Source organism: Bicyclus anynana, chromosome 18 (genome assembly GCF_947172395.1).
Source record: "Bicyclus anynana chromosome 18, ilBicAnyn1.1, whole genome shotgun sequence".
NCBI lineage: Eukaryota > Metazoa > Arthropoda > Insecta > Lepidoptera > Nymphalidae > Bicyclus > Bicyclus anynana.
This window is the reverse complement of record NC_069100.1, coordinates 11,389,611-11,405,198: the sequence shown is the minus strand read 5'-3', so window position 1 is coordinate 11,405,198 and position 15,588 is coordinate 11,389,611.

The window sequence follows — 15,588 nt, the reverse complement described above, 5'->3', positions numbered from 1 at the left end:
TCGTTATCAACCCATATACGGCTCACTGCTGAGCTCGAGTCTCGTCTCAGAATGAGAGGGGTTAGGCCAATAGTCCACCACGCTGGCCCAATGCGGATTGGCAGACATCACACGCAGAGAATTAAGAAATTCTCTGGTATGCAGGTTTCCTCACGATGTTTTCCTTCACCGATTGAGACACGTGATATTTAATTTCTTAAAATGCACACAACTGAAAAGTTGGAGGTGCATGCCCCGGACCGTATTCGAACCCACACCCTCCGAAATCGGAGGCAGAGGTCATATCCACTGGGCTGTCACGGCTCTATTAACAATATATGCCTATGGTATCATTTCAACGATCACCTTCGAAGAGAAGTGATTGTATTACGTCAGATCACATAGTTTTAAAACAAACTAAACTAAACGTAGATTATTTATAACAATGACGTAAGTAAGTAATTGCAAAAGTACTTTACTCTTATCGTGATTATGTTAAGTCGTTTAATAGTAAGTCGGTACAAAACGGTCGCCGTTCTAGTAAACGAGGAAAGTAAACGGGTATGACTCAACTACTTGACGATAGGGGTGTCGACTGTCGATGTTTGAGATTTGTCTGAAACTAGGGAACATTCGCGACTTTTTTTTTTTTTTTAATATTAATATACTACATATAAATACTTATATAATACTATATAATGTATATATAGACACAGACACTGGAAAACACCCATGCTCATCACAAATATTTTCCAGTTGTGGGAATCGAACCCACGGCCGTGGATGCAGAAAGCAGGGTCACTACCTACTGCGCCACGCAGCCGTCAAACTTTGTCTTGTCATTACTTTGTTCTTTTCGTTTTGAGGTGGTTTTGAGGTTTTCTGGTGAGGGGCTTCGGCCGTGGCTAGTTACCACCCTACCGGCAAAGACGTACCGCCAAGCGATTTAGCGTTCCGGTACGATGCCGTGTAGAAACCGAAAGGGGTTTGGATTTTCATCCTCCTCCTAACAAGTTAGCCCTCTTCCATCTTAGATTGCATCATCACTTACCATCAGGTGAGATTGTAGTCAAGGGCTAACTTGTAAAGAATTAAAAAAAAAAAAGTTCTGGTCTGAAGTTCTTCCGCTTGGTTCCAGCATGATTGTCATTGTAATTACTAGCAAAATATGAGGCCTGAGGAATTTCTAACATATTGTCAGCCCGAGGTTGGGAAGTTGGTGGTGTTACACTCCCATGCCTCTGAGAACACGGTAAGCCATCAGTTCCAGTCATCATTATTAACATCCGATAGTGGACGTTAGTTTTATATTACCTAATCCCGCCAACCTGCATTGGAGCAGCGTGGTGAGTCTAAGCTCTATCCTCTCTCCCGAAAGGAGAGGCTTGGCGCTGTAGTTGTAAAAATAGGCTGATAACCAATCAATGAATGTGGCTTACACTAATGCCTGAGGTTGACTTCAATGCCTGAGACACTTGAAGGCAACCTATAGCCTCCAAAATTATGTAGACTGATCCTAATAAGTCTCCATCATTACATAGAAACTGTAAAAAAATTAAAATTAATATAATCAACTATAATAATTGAGTTTTAAAAAGAGCACCTGTTTTGATCCTTGTTACTCTTCGCAGATTCAGCCCCACGAACCGGTGTCACTCATCACAAACAGACAAACTAGATATTTAAATAATTTAATAATAATAATAATAATAATATGCTGACTCGAAACAAAAAACTTAGCATTTGAATTTGACACGTACAAGGCAGCGAATTATATGACGTATAAGATAGATTTTCACTTCATATCAGGTGACCGGTGACCGCTTTAGTAATCCTGTCAAGCAGAATCTACTTTTTAAAAATGTAAAAAAAATCAACGTTTAGTTGACAGCCCTGAAGCGGGCGTGAGTTCGCGACTCCCCGTGGATTTGCATTATGCAGCAAACACTGCATTTCTCCTGAGAAAGTCAACAGCTCGTAGAAAGCAGATAGCCGTGAATGTCTCAAGGACAAACTTGTAGTTTGTACACAAGTTGACAAAGCGCCTTTTTTAAATGCTAATTCGCGTTTGATGCAAATCTCTCATATGGAATTCAGATCTAGGTAGACTTCCTCCTTTAACCAAAATTCCAGTAAGTTATTTTGGCTGGTGGGCTTCGGCTGTGGCTATAGCTCGGCAAATTCGTTCGTAACACTCCTGATGGTCCACGCGGGTCGGGAGATACAGTGCATAGTATATAATATGCATGAATTTTTAAAGGTAACCGACGAGAATCGGCTTATATGAACTTTTCGCCGCTGAACGGTAGTTATGTAAGAAAGTAAGGCTTTGTTCCAAACTGCCGGTTTAGTAGACCTACCCTTTCCTTTGCGACGATGTCTGTAGAAACGCAATTGAAAGTACAATAATAGTATAACACTTTCCCTTAAATCCCCTTGAGAGCCTGATGTAAGTGCAGTGTACACGTAACCTTTTACTTCCGGTTTTCACTCACTCCATTCCGTATTGGACACGTTTTATGTCTAGATTTCCATTTGGATAGTGTAAATATTTATTTTTTTATGTTAAGGATTCTTAGTGTAATTTAATAATATATATTTTTCGCAGTAGATTGACATAATTTATACATTTTATAGTAATAATAATAACTTGAAATGAACTTGTGCCTACAGTTACGAAATACAGTTGTAAAAAATATTCCTTAAAATTTAGAGATAGCACGAGTTTACTTGGTCGCTAACTATGGGCCTCGAATTAGAAATGAGGAGATCCGCAGAAGAACCAAAGACAAACGAGTTGCGAAGCTGAAGTGAAGGCAATGGACTGGGCACATAGTTTGAAGAGCGATAGACGTTGGAGTCGCAAAGTGCTGGAATAGCGACCCCGCACTACAAAGTGATAGTTGATCGACACCCCCAAGATATTGAAACAGTGACCCCGCACCGGAAAGCGCATTGTTGATCAACTCCTCCGACTTGGACCGACGACATCAAGCGGGTTAAATCGCTGGATGCTGGCGCCTCAAGGTTGTGGTGTTTCGAAGTACTTAAAAGAGGCAGCAGACCATCAATGGACATCCATCGAATAATTTTGATGATCATGATTCTTTTTGTTAAATTTTGTTCAGTATAACTACAATAACGGTTTTTATCGACCATTTATATTTATTTATCAATGTGAAAGTTCGTGCGTTTGGATTTAATTATATCATAAAAACTACAATACAGATTTTGATGAAAATTGGCACATTATAATCTCGCATAATTTAATGGGCTAACTTTTAATGCTAAAAACAAGAGTTCCCAGTTGCAGGGAATCGTTGGATGCAAGTACCTTAGGATCTTGGTGTTTTGGGAGTGTCTATAAAATGCTGTTTTCTGAAGAGGAAATCGGCAGATTTGTTATCATAATCATTAACAGCCGATGGACGTCCCCTACTGGGCATAGGCCTCGTGCATAGACTTCCAAACAACACTGTCTAAGAGTCGCCAGCATCCAGCGGACGATAAGATGACTATAATTCCTTGTTTTCATGGAGAAAATGAAAATATTATTATACTAAATATTCAATAACCCAATTACAACTTCACGCTACTTAGGTACTCACGAAGGTCGCAGATTCGCCCACAAGGTAACCCAAGCTCAGAGGTTTCGTTACAACCCGTCGACTATGTGGGGCTCGTAACTCGACACGGTGAAAGCATGGCCACGGGAGAAGCCGGGTGAAACTGACCCCAGAGACCCTGAGCTTCGCTTTCATTTAACTGACATTTGAATCTATTGACCCATAAACCTATAAGAACTTTTATTTGCCCTTTCCCAAAAGGAACTCATACTGCAAGGTGTTTATGACTTATAAGCGACTAGCCAAAGCTCCATGGTTTTACCCGCGTATAGATACTGTGGTAAGATACATGAATGAAATATATCACTAACAAAGTGGCTTTCTAGCGGTAAAAGATTTTTTTAAATCGGTTTGGTAGATCCAGAGATTACCCCCTACAATACAACAAGTTGTACCTCTTTAAAATACAGATCTTTAAAATTAGATGTACAGATCTGAAAAGATCTAGGTTCTTAGATCTTTTCCGATCGTTTTTAGACAGATACGTTTATCGTAGGCAGCAGGCTAGTTCACTATCTTTGACATACGCTAGTTGACATGTACGACATTGAGATTTTAGACATCCGGTGTTTACTGGTGGATATCGCACAGTAGGTAAATGACATTTTGTCAATTGATTTGATATTTTTTAATAGGTTGATAATAAATAATAAAGACCAAAATAGCAAATAGGCCAGCAGATCTGACCTATAAATGCCTGTAATTTTTAAAAAGCTGAAAGCTCGTCCGACATTTCCAGTTCCAGTTTGTTCGTAATGTGTGTGTGTGATCAACCCATATTTGGCTCACTGCTTTCTCAGAATGAGAGAGGGAAGCCAAATCCACCACGCTGGACCAATGCGGATTGGTAGACTTCACACACGCAGAGAATTAAGAAAAATCTCTGGTATGCAGGTTTCCTCACAATTTTTTCTTCACCGTTTGAGACACGTGATATTTAATTTCTTAAAATGCACGCAACCAAAAAATTGTGTTCACGCCACGGACCGAATTCGGACCCACACCCTCCGGAATCGGAGGCAGAGGTCATATCCAATGGGCTCGGCTCTTAATAGTTAGTCACGGTTAGTAATTTATTTTAATTTATTATTTATGTTTAATTTATTGTTTGTCTAGTATGGGCTATTCTGCTGGCCTATTCACTATCATTGAAAGACCAAAGTTAGTGAACAGGCAAGCTGATCTAAGAATTTAACAGGATGTCATGATATGAAGTCGCATAGTCGGCCCAACGAGGCAGTCAACAATGCAATAAAGGTTTGAATGGTCAACCAAAAAAGTACAAAGGTCATTGAACTCGAAAGTGTACAGTGATATCATAAGATTGTACAAATAACACTTTTACCGATGGATTTGCAGTGAAAGTGCACTTTCGCTTTTCGCACGCCGCATTCGATACGCGTTTTTGCGGACGGTATTAAATTTAAATTATCCGATATCAATTCGCTTCAGTAGGGTCGGCATAAAAATTTAGTTGATAAGACATCAGAGATGTGATAAGTAGTTTTGGATTTTCTTTTTGCGTGTTCAGATAGTTACACAGAGGGGGAAATAGTTTTATATTATGTAGTGATAGAAACGTAATTTTTGTTTATAATATGTACAAACATGTCGCTTAAATTTAGCTTAAAAGCTCTTCATGCTCTAAAAGCTCTCCCTTTCGGTTTCTACATGAAATCGTATCGAAACACTAAATCGCTTGGCGGTACGTCATTGCCGGTAGGGTAACTCCTATCCACGGCCGTTTCCTCCCACCAGATATTTAAGAAATAAAAGAGAAAATCTTCATTATCTGTTAGCGATGCAAATAGCAGTTCTGTTATGTAATCTGCCCTAAAATAAACGTATATGTAGTGACAGAAATTGTCTCACTTTGACAACCCTAGTGAATAAAACCGACTTTTCTGTCACCCGTCTGAGTCACCACGTACCTTCAGCTATAAACCGTCTTTATACAAGCTCCTTAACAACCAACCTTAAGCTTAAGCAACCTTAAGCTTATTGTTGAAGTCTGGCCCTTACAAAATCCATCCTTCCAAATCAAAAATATTTTTTAAATGTTTTTTTTACATAATGTCTGTAAGTTAATGCTTTCTTCGACATTACCAATTTTAGTCTAGAGAGCCGTGATAGCCTAGTGGATATAATTCCGGACGGTGAGAGTTCGAACCCGGCATGCACTTTCAACTTTTCAGTTGTGTGCATTTTAAAAAATTAAATATCACGTGTCTCAAACGATGAAGGAAAAACATCGTGAGGAAACCTGCATATCAGAGAATTTTCTTAATTCTCTGCGTGTGTGAAGTTTACCAATCCGCATTGGGCAAGCGTGGTGGGCTAATTGGCCTAACCCCTTTCATTTTGAGAGGAGACTCGAGCTCAGCAATGAGCCGAAGATGGGTTGATAATGATGATACCATTTGTCTTGCAGATGGAACATTAAAAAACCCTACAAAATGTCAGTCTGTTTGATTTATTAACTTTAAATATGTTTCCAGTGAACAAAAATGGTGGTCACCCTACTATACGCCTATTGTATCAATTAGGTATTGGATTGTGTGATACTTTTGTTTCCTATTTACTGCTTATTCTTATTGGGTGTACTGCATTTCATTGTATAATGTTGAATAGAATGTTATTATGCTGTGACATAATCTGAGAGCGTTGTACCCTCAATAGCTAAATGGTAAAGGGGCCGGATTCAACACCGACAGGTCATAGGTTCGATCCCAGCCAGATGGCCTATTGTCGCACTGATTTACAGATTTGGAGGGGAATGGGAATATTTGTTATATCTTTTTTTTTTTAATATAACCATTATTTCCATTCCCCTCAAATTAGTCGGGAAAGACTGTATTAGGAGTGGTTTGGACAATAGTCCAATGGGGTGGGGATCGAACCACCACCCCTCGGTGATGAGTCCAAGCGCTTTACCGTTGAGCTGTTGAGGCTCTAATTGGAGACGAATGGGAACAATGGGAATGTCTTTCCCTATTAAAAAAAAATTGTTAGCAAAAATGAGACAGTATGCTATGAAATACTGAAATTCTCACTCTGGAGCCCTGACCACCGGTTGCTTGGTCACTCAAATGTCTCGAGGGATGAATTTTTTTATAAAATTTTAACAGTGTTTTACGAGTATAGTATATTTTGTATTTTATTAACATTAATAAAAATTAAATACAGAGAAATAAATGAGAGAAATAAAAATGACGATGAAATGAATTTCAATTGAATCTTGGACCTCTCTATTGTATTACCAACTGCGTTGCTGTGACGCAGTTGGCAAGTATTAAGTATTGAAGTCGGTGGGAGGCTTCGGCAGTGGCTAGTTACCACTCTTCCGGCAAAGATGTCGAGTAGAGTTAGCCCGCTTCCATCTTAAATTTCATCATCATTTACCGCCAGGTGATATTGTAGTCAAGGGCTAACTTGTATAAAGAGTAAAAAAAGTCCGAAAGTTATAGCTTGGTAAATTCGTTCGCAACACTCCCGATGGCTGGCCGGAAGGGGGGTAGTGATGCCCTGTGCGCACGACTTCACACCCGCGCAGTCCTTCTCTCTGTCCCGCGCGTATGACTTCACACCCGCGCAGTCTTTGCCCCCGTCGCCCGCATATCATGGGATTGTCATCAACGAACTAGCCAAGTTATAGTAAAGTTTTGTTCAAGTCCCTTCGCCCTTTAGTATTATGCTTGGACCACCCACGTCCCACACGCGGCAAGAATTCGAAAGTAACAGATATGCGAATACGGGGACGGGTCATGGGTTCAATTCTCGGTTGCGATTTTCTCTAAGTTTCTCGTTGGCAAGCGATGTGACTGGAATAACTTATGCTTATACCTTTAGTTTTAATTCGTACTAGCTGTAACCAGTAACTTCGCGTGGAGTTTGGTTTTATTGGATATCTGTTTTTACCCCCGATGCAAAAGAGGGGTGTTTGAGGTGTCTGTCTGTCTGTGGCACCATAGCTACCAAACGGTTGAAGCGATTTCAATTTAACTTTTTTGTATTAAATGTGACTTATGTGCGAGTGTTCTTAGATATGTTTGATGAAAATCGGTTGAGCCATTTAAGTTGTGGGAGGTGAAAGTGGGAAGAATAAGTGGGTTCTCCAATTAAAGCGCATTGAAAGAGATTATTGATGACTTGATCGAGAGTATAATTAGTAATTTCATGATACTCAGGGGTTTTTCAAAATTTTCAATTTTATTATCATTAAATCTTAATCTCAACTGACTTAAAAACACTAAAATTAGTTTAGCATACCTACTAATAAGCTCCAAATAATAAAATAGTCAAATTAACAGCATCCTTGCAAAGACTAGACTGGTATTATCATTTGACATCAGATAAGATCGTATCGGCCGTTTAAGACCATATAATACGGAGAAGGTTATAGGATACTTTTTAATGCGAAAATAAAATAAGAAGGGGGTGAAATAGGGGTTGAAAGTTTATATGGAAAGTCCTTCATTCAGTTACAGTTTTAAAAATTTGTTCATAAATCATGATAAAAAATACAAAATATAATAGGATTCAAAATTTTTTAAAATTTAAACTCTAAAGTGGTGAAATAGGGCTTGAAAGTTTACATTGCTTTCCACGTGGACGAAGTCGCGGGTGTCCGCTTGTATAAAGTAAGAAAATAATACAAGAAAAATAAAAACGTAATATCGTAGGTACTTAGCTATCTAGTGATGGTAACTCTGAGCCTTCTGGTATTGTGTTCATCCTCAAATTATCGATTGTAAGATTAGTAGGTGTACATTCTTGTTATGTACCGTCAGCAAGAGAAATAATCCTTGTTAATATTAACCTTAATCGATAGTAAACTACAAATTAAAATGTTGTCATCAATTGTAAATTATAATACTGTATGATTTTTTTTTAAAAAGTTATTGTTGAGTTTCTTGTCGGTTTCTTCCCAGCAGAACCTGCCTTTCGAACCGGTGGTAGAATCTTTACAAATAGTCAACTGACGTGTCAAAAGAGCTTGTGACTGACAACTGAGCTTACTTAAATTAAATGAATTTTGATTTTTTTTAAACTAATGACTTGTTAATTTGTGATGGCGCAAGCCCAGTTCTAATGTTTAAACGATAAAAGATTTTTCCATAATAATTGTTTTCAAATGTTGTCTCTATTATATTAAGTACTAGCTGTAAACAGTTCCACTCACGTTTAATATTTACATAGTGAAGCGTTTTGTTAGAGATTGCCTAACATCATTGTATTCTATATAATACAGAAATATATTTTTTATGCAGACCGCTAGTTTAGTGCGTTTAATCAAAGAAGAAAACACTTCAGCTATATAATAAGTAATTAGATACAGATTTTATCCTTAAATGCACAAATGGATATTTATTTATTTATTTATAATAACTTTATTGCACAAAAAAGAAAATAATAAAAGAACACATAATTTTTTAGGCAAAAAGCGACCTTATCACTAATAGTGATCTCTTCCAGGCAACCTAAACATAAATAATCTAAATATCCTGTGAGATGGGAAATTGCAATACAATAAATAATAAGTACTATTCACTAAATAATAATAACTAATATAATAAATAAATAAAAACACTATAATTAAATATTTCCATATTATAAAAATATATACATTTTTTCTTATTTATTTATTTGATTATTACAAACAATAACAACAAGAAAAATTAATAATCTATACACAGGTAAACTTTAAAAGTTCTAGTGCTAAACGAAGCCATCTTTTAAAGGTATCAGCATTGATGTTTGTTGTCCGGTTAAATTTAAAAATTAAACTACACTTAAAACTACAAATTACATTTACGTCACGTGTCCTATTGGTTAAATTGTTAAATAATTACAATGAAAATAATAATCTATACTAATAAGTTATAAAATTAAACAAATTAACTGTTCAAAAAAAGAAAAAATCAAATGATTCTAAAGTTGCTGATAATTTTTTAATATATTGTTGAGGTTTTTAGGTTTTTATTGATTTAAACATAACATTAAGTAACTTAATCTTCCTTAACATTACACATACATTACAATATGTTTATGAGTAATGGATTTCAATGTGTAATGTCAATAAATTCTCATTAAATTAACAGTACGATTTTTTGGTGTTACCTTTTAGTTAAATTGGCATGTTATTTATTACCACCCATTTAGAGTTTAAGGCACATTTAATGAGCGACTAAAATCCTTAACTACCAATTCCTTTAACCGTCAAAATGACGTATGATACATTGTTAAAATAATAGTCTAGGAGTCCAAAGAGTGGATTGAAACCAATCATGGTGGTTGGTTTTAGATTTAGTTTAGACTTATTTCATCTATGACTGAATGCAATAAAGCGCCAAGCTCCAGGCTTAGTTATATTTTACCTGTTATCTGTAATCCGTTAAGTGGTTTCGGAGATTAGCATGAATGCACAGTCAGACAAACAAAAATGTTCACAATTTGTTTATTCTGTTCTATTATTCTTCTTTCACTGTTTCATTTCAATTTTTTTTTCGATATACTGATAATAGAACGCTCTATCTACATGTATGAATAAAAATGATATGCAAAATGTGTTGCTAAGCACTAAACCCCAGAACGGCTTGAGCAATTTCTTTTTTCATTTGTATAATGAACGTTCTCATTGAGAGTAAAAAAAACGATACATTTTCGAGAAAAACAGTAAAAATCATAGACTTTTCTTTTCCTACACAGACCACAGATTTCTCAGAACGAAAGATGCATCACCTAGCGTAATGGTATTATTTTCTCTTAATATAGGTACCTAGTGGCAAGCGTGGTCCTGTAGTCGTTCGTTCGTCGTCGTTATCAAGCCATATACGGCTCACTGCAGAGCTCGAGTCTCCTCTCAGAATGAGAGGGGTTAGGCCAATAGTCCACCACGCTGGACCAATGCGGATTGGCAGACTTGACACACGCAGAGAATTAAGACATTTTCTGGTGTGCAGGTTTCCTCACGATGTTTTCCTTCACCGTTTGAGACACGTGATATTTAATTTCTTAAAATGCATTTATTATTCGGCTCACTGCTGAGCTCGAGTCTCCTCTTAGAATGAGAGGCACGCTGGCCCAATGCGGATTGACAGACTTCACACACATAATGTTTTCCTTCAGCGTTTGAGACACGTGATATTTAATTTCTTAAAATGCACACAACTGAAAAGTTGGAGGTGCATGCTCCGGTCCGGATTCGAACCCACACCCGTAATCAGAGGCAGAGGTCATATCCACTGGGCTATCACGGCTCTCCTGTAGTGGTGTTGGTCCTTTAGTGTGCCTATTCAAATAGGCTAATAATGATGATGATTAAGCAATCAAATATTTTTTCAGAGGGTTCTTACACTACATTGTTATGTCACGATGTATTGGATGTGTGGCATATTACGGGCACTTCCTTACAATTAAGAGCATTCTTCTACACACAATAAACTTCGAGCTTTATGCTGAAGGTAGTAAAATTTAAAATTGACTGACTTGTTTTTTTTTTAATTTGTAATATTTTTTTGCAGACGGTGACTCAACAAATAAACTTTCTATTGTGTCGAGGCATGTCCAAGCGCTTTATCGATAGTGCGTTAGTGATGGACGTTTGTCGATTGTTTGTGTCGATGTGAAATTATGATTTATAACGCTTTTGTTTTTAGTGAAATGCGACTTGATAGTTAAACTACAGCTGCAGCTTGTAAATATTGTTAAGTATGCTAGTGATGTCTGACTATCGATAAAAATACTATTGTGTTAAAAAATTTAAAATAACAATGGTCTGTTATCATTTATCTAACGCATACACACATTTACGTTAAGCCTTATTTGCCTGTAATTTCACTAGCAACCTGGTTTGTTTTTTAGAGAAATTTCTAGAATATTATAACAGGCATTTTAATACATTCTGTGTAACTATGTGAGGAGTGAGGGTACTTCACACACCGGAACAAAGCAATGCTACTTGGCAGCAGAAATGAATGTGAATGACCAGGCGAGTTTTTAATAAAATTAACATTAAGCTATTTTAAGTTAAATACAAATAGGTTTGAGCAAGACGCACAATTAGACCCAAAGTAAGCGTAGCATGTATTATGGGTACTAAGCTAACTGAAGAATATTAGGCTATAGGATATATATAAATATTTATAATATAAACACAAATGATTTCTAGAACCCACCGTCATAGACGCATAAAGTAGGATGCACTAGCCACTGCGCTGCAAAGCTACAAGGCCAGACCTATAATTCTTGAATACAGAAAGCCCCGGGCTTTAAGCTGCTTTTGAGTAAGTCCCAAGAAGATATTCTGTTCAGTTCAACTTTAGCAGCCATTGACTGGAATGCGTAATTCATTTACCAGTGACAAAAAATAGGCCGTTGTTAGTTGGGGGGCTAAGAATATTTGAATAATGGTCACTCTATCAGGTATTAATGGTAATGAAAATGACAGTTTAACATGCTCTGCAAAGCAAGGAGATGAGACCACACAGAGTCCCGAAGTCCAGGGTCCAGGCTGCTACTGATAATTTATTCGAAGAAAACATCTTAATATTTTAGATTTTACATGGTACTGAACTACAGGAACAGATTGGTTCTGTTCCGGTAGGTGATAAATAAAATAAAAAAATATGTTTTAACTGGAACGGACCCAAAAACTAACTAGCCCCCTCCAAAGATTTCCAATTTTCCCGGTCTTTAGCAATCTGTAGCCACTGTGGGCCAGCATTTTTTTTAATATCATCGTCTCATTTAAGTACGGTCTACCTCTGTAACGTTTGCCCGTTGGACCTTTCCACGATTGTCACTGTTTTTGTCCATCTGCGATCTTTGAGTCGGGTTACATGTTAGCTCATTTCCACCAAAGGTAATAAACTCTAGTCCAATAAAACTTGACCGCCATTTTTAATACAAAGTAGTTCGAATATTTTGTAAAACTCAAAGTATAAGTCTTTAACAAGGAAGTGAAAATGCGGGCCACGGCACTTGGGCAGGCTGCGGTTACTTTCTTTTTAAATATAAAACAGGTTCCCGAGAACATTATTACATTTTATTCGCCACACTTTGTGCATACTTAAACGGCGGACCACTTTGTGGGAAACTAGCTGTCTACGCTGACTTCACACGTGCTTTTTTATTTGATAATTAGTTGTCTGGGATCTTATTTCACCTCATTTTCATGGTAAGTGACGATACAGTTTGAGATAGTTTATAATACTGTAACTAACGGACACCCGACACTTCTTCTGATTTCAATGAAAAAATACGAAAAATTATTTGAAATTTTCAAATATTTTATAACGGAAACTTATTATATAAAATAAACGTAAGTAAAAACATTTTGGACTTTTCCAGATTACCTACATTCGTAGAGAAAAAAATTACCGAAAGAAGAGAAAAGAAGATTCGCTAATAAGCTACCGAACTATCTAACATTACGAACTATCATTAACATATTCGTAATACTGAAGATAATACTCGCAAATAACAATGACAATTACAATACTGTCACAATTTGATGAAAATATTTTTTTTCCAATATTTTTTTTTTTTATTGAGAAGGAATACAATGGTAACTTAAGCTAACTTATCCTAATAAGTTCTATACAAAACATGCTCATGTGGGATGGTGGTAAGTATACTGAATACCATAGAACAGACATCGGCCAGGCCAATCCTTTGCGCAAAAAATGAGCCCGCCTTTCTATCACCAGTCGAAGCAACTGTCAGTGGTAAAATAGCTCGGAGTAATTTTAATAATTGTAATATCACACTTTAATTATCGACATAACATTTATCGATAATGTCTCATCACTACAACCTATCGTAACCTTCAAGCGAAAGTCTATCCCCTTTAGGTAAGCATCGATACTTAACAACTTGTAATAGCTACGTTAGAATTAAATTGTAATGCAAAGCTTTGCTAACACGTCCAAACTGCATCTACGTTTGCGTCCAATTTACGTCTACGGTTGCGTCTAACAACAAATTAGCAAGCTGCATTGCTTTGTATTTAGGTAGACGCAGTAGTCTGGACACACGTTGGATATAATCCTCTGCTGTGATTGGACGCAAATTTCTGTTCTGTAATTGGACGCAAATTGCTCTGCTACGATTGGTTGCAAGTTATATTGTATAATTTAAGAATATTAAAGGACAAGGTTGACTTGACAAGACAACACTTATTTTTTCTTTAACTGCATATTTGTTAGGTTATAGCATGGCAAGTTCATTGATGAAACATGATATGCGGGCGACGGGGGAGAAGGAAGGACTGCGCGGATATGAAGTCATGCGCGCGGGGCATCGCTACCTCCCTCCCGGCCCGTCGGGAGTGTTACGAACGGATTTGCCAAGTAATAGCGATTGATTTCGTTGACAGCAATGGTTGTTTGTTAACTTGGGGGTAATTTTTTTTTGGTGAATTGGGTAAATTTTATTCAGGAATATTAAGTAGTAAATTGATATTTAGCAACGGCGAAAACTCCATACAAGCGGGTTCCCGCCGGGTTACCGTTTCAAAATACAATATATTCATTATTGTAATGAATATGTATGTATGGATATATGAGAAACCAAATCATGCGGTATAAATTTCCTTTTCATTTTTGGGTTACCTTCGACAAAACTCCAGTCCTCGCTACTGGTAACTAGCCATGACTGAAGTCTAAAATACAAAAATGTGAACTGTCTTACCAGATAGATATACGTATCAGGAGCTCTCATTAGAAAGCAACAAAAATATAAATTACTTTTCCAATCACCCCTGTTTAAGCCCACCACGCTTCATCAATGCGGGTAGTCGGGCCGATTACAATATCAAATGTAGGTAATAAATTAGTTTACCGTTTCTGCACTATTAGTTCATTTGCCACCATATCCTCGGTTGAGTTAATTTAACCTACTTCAATGTGGTAATTCTTCAAAATATATCCATCTTTTTCCCTCATGTGTTTATCGAGATAATTAGAAGAAGACAGGTGCAAAGAAATGGGATTTTTAAATAATTATGTCATCTCTCAGTTAGAAATAACTGATCAAGTGTGCAACGGAATATCATGACGGGTTCCGTACTTCATAAGTACTCGTATACTTATGGATTTTTTAACCATTATATTTATAACTGTAAACAGAACTATATGGATAAATAATCCAAGGAATTTTTACAATATTTAAGTTTATACAGATTTAATCATAGACATGTTTTAAAAGAGATCAGCATACAAAAGGTGGCCTTATCGCTAAATAGCAATTTCTTCCAGGCAACATTTGGCTAAGGAAAACATTATATAGCTCTATGGTAAAGGAGACATTATGATTTCAGTTTTTTAACACAGCTACCCAACCCAACTGGAGGGGCAATATTAATTAAATTATACATATATAATTTTAGTTATAGCAAATTTAAGTTCGATTTTTAATTGGCTCAAGTCTGGCTTGGTAGGCTTCCGCCATGGCCGAAGTAATTTAACTTTCAGGTACGAAAGCCGCGTAGAAGCCATCAGAGGTATGGGTATCATAAACTTTTACCTTTTAACTATACTTCTACATTTAACATCATGTAGGATGGCAGTGAAGGGCTAGCTGTCATAGAATAAAAAAGAAAATAAAACTTAGCCTGGAGTGAGAGATGTCATCAAAATTGTCTGCATTAAATGGACAGACGTACGATTAAACCGAGAGAAATTACTGGGGTGTCAATATTTCACGAGAGAACCCTAAAAAGTGAGATGATTCCTCCCGTTAGTATGTACACTATTTATACAACGACTCATAAAAGTATGAACTTCACCCAACTTCTCAACATTTCGTTTCGTATACTAATCGGTTTTGTTTAATAATTGTAATGAATATTTTATTTTAATAATTAATTATTTACAAATTAGTGAGTTTATTAGTGACCAAGTTAAATAATGTAGTCGAATAAAAAAAATTATAAAGTAATTTTTTTTTTTATAAATTAAATGACTTTTAAGTAGGAGTTGGG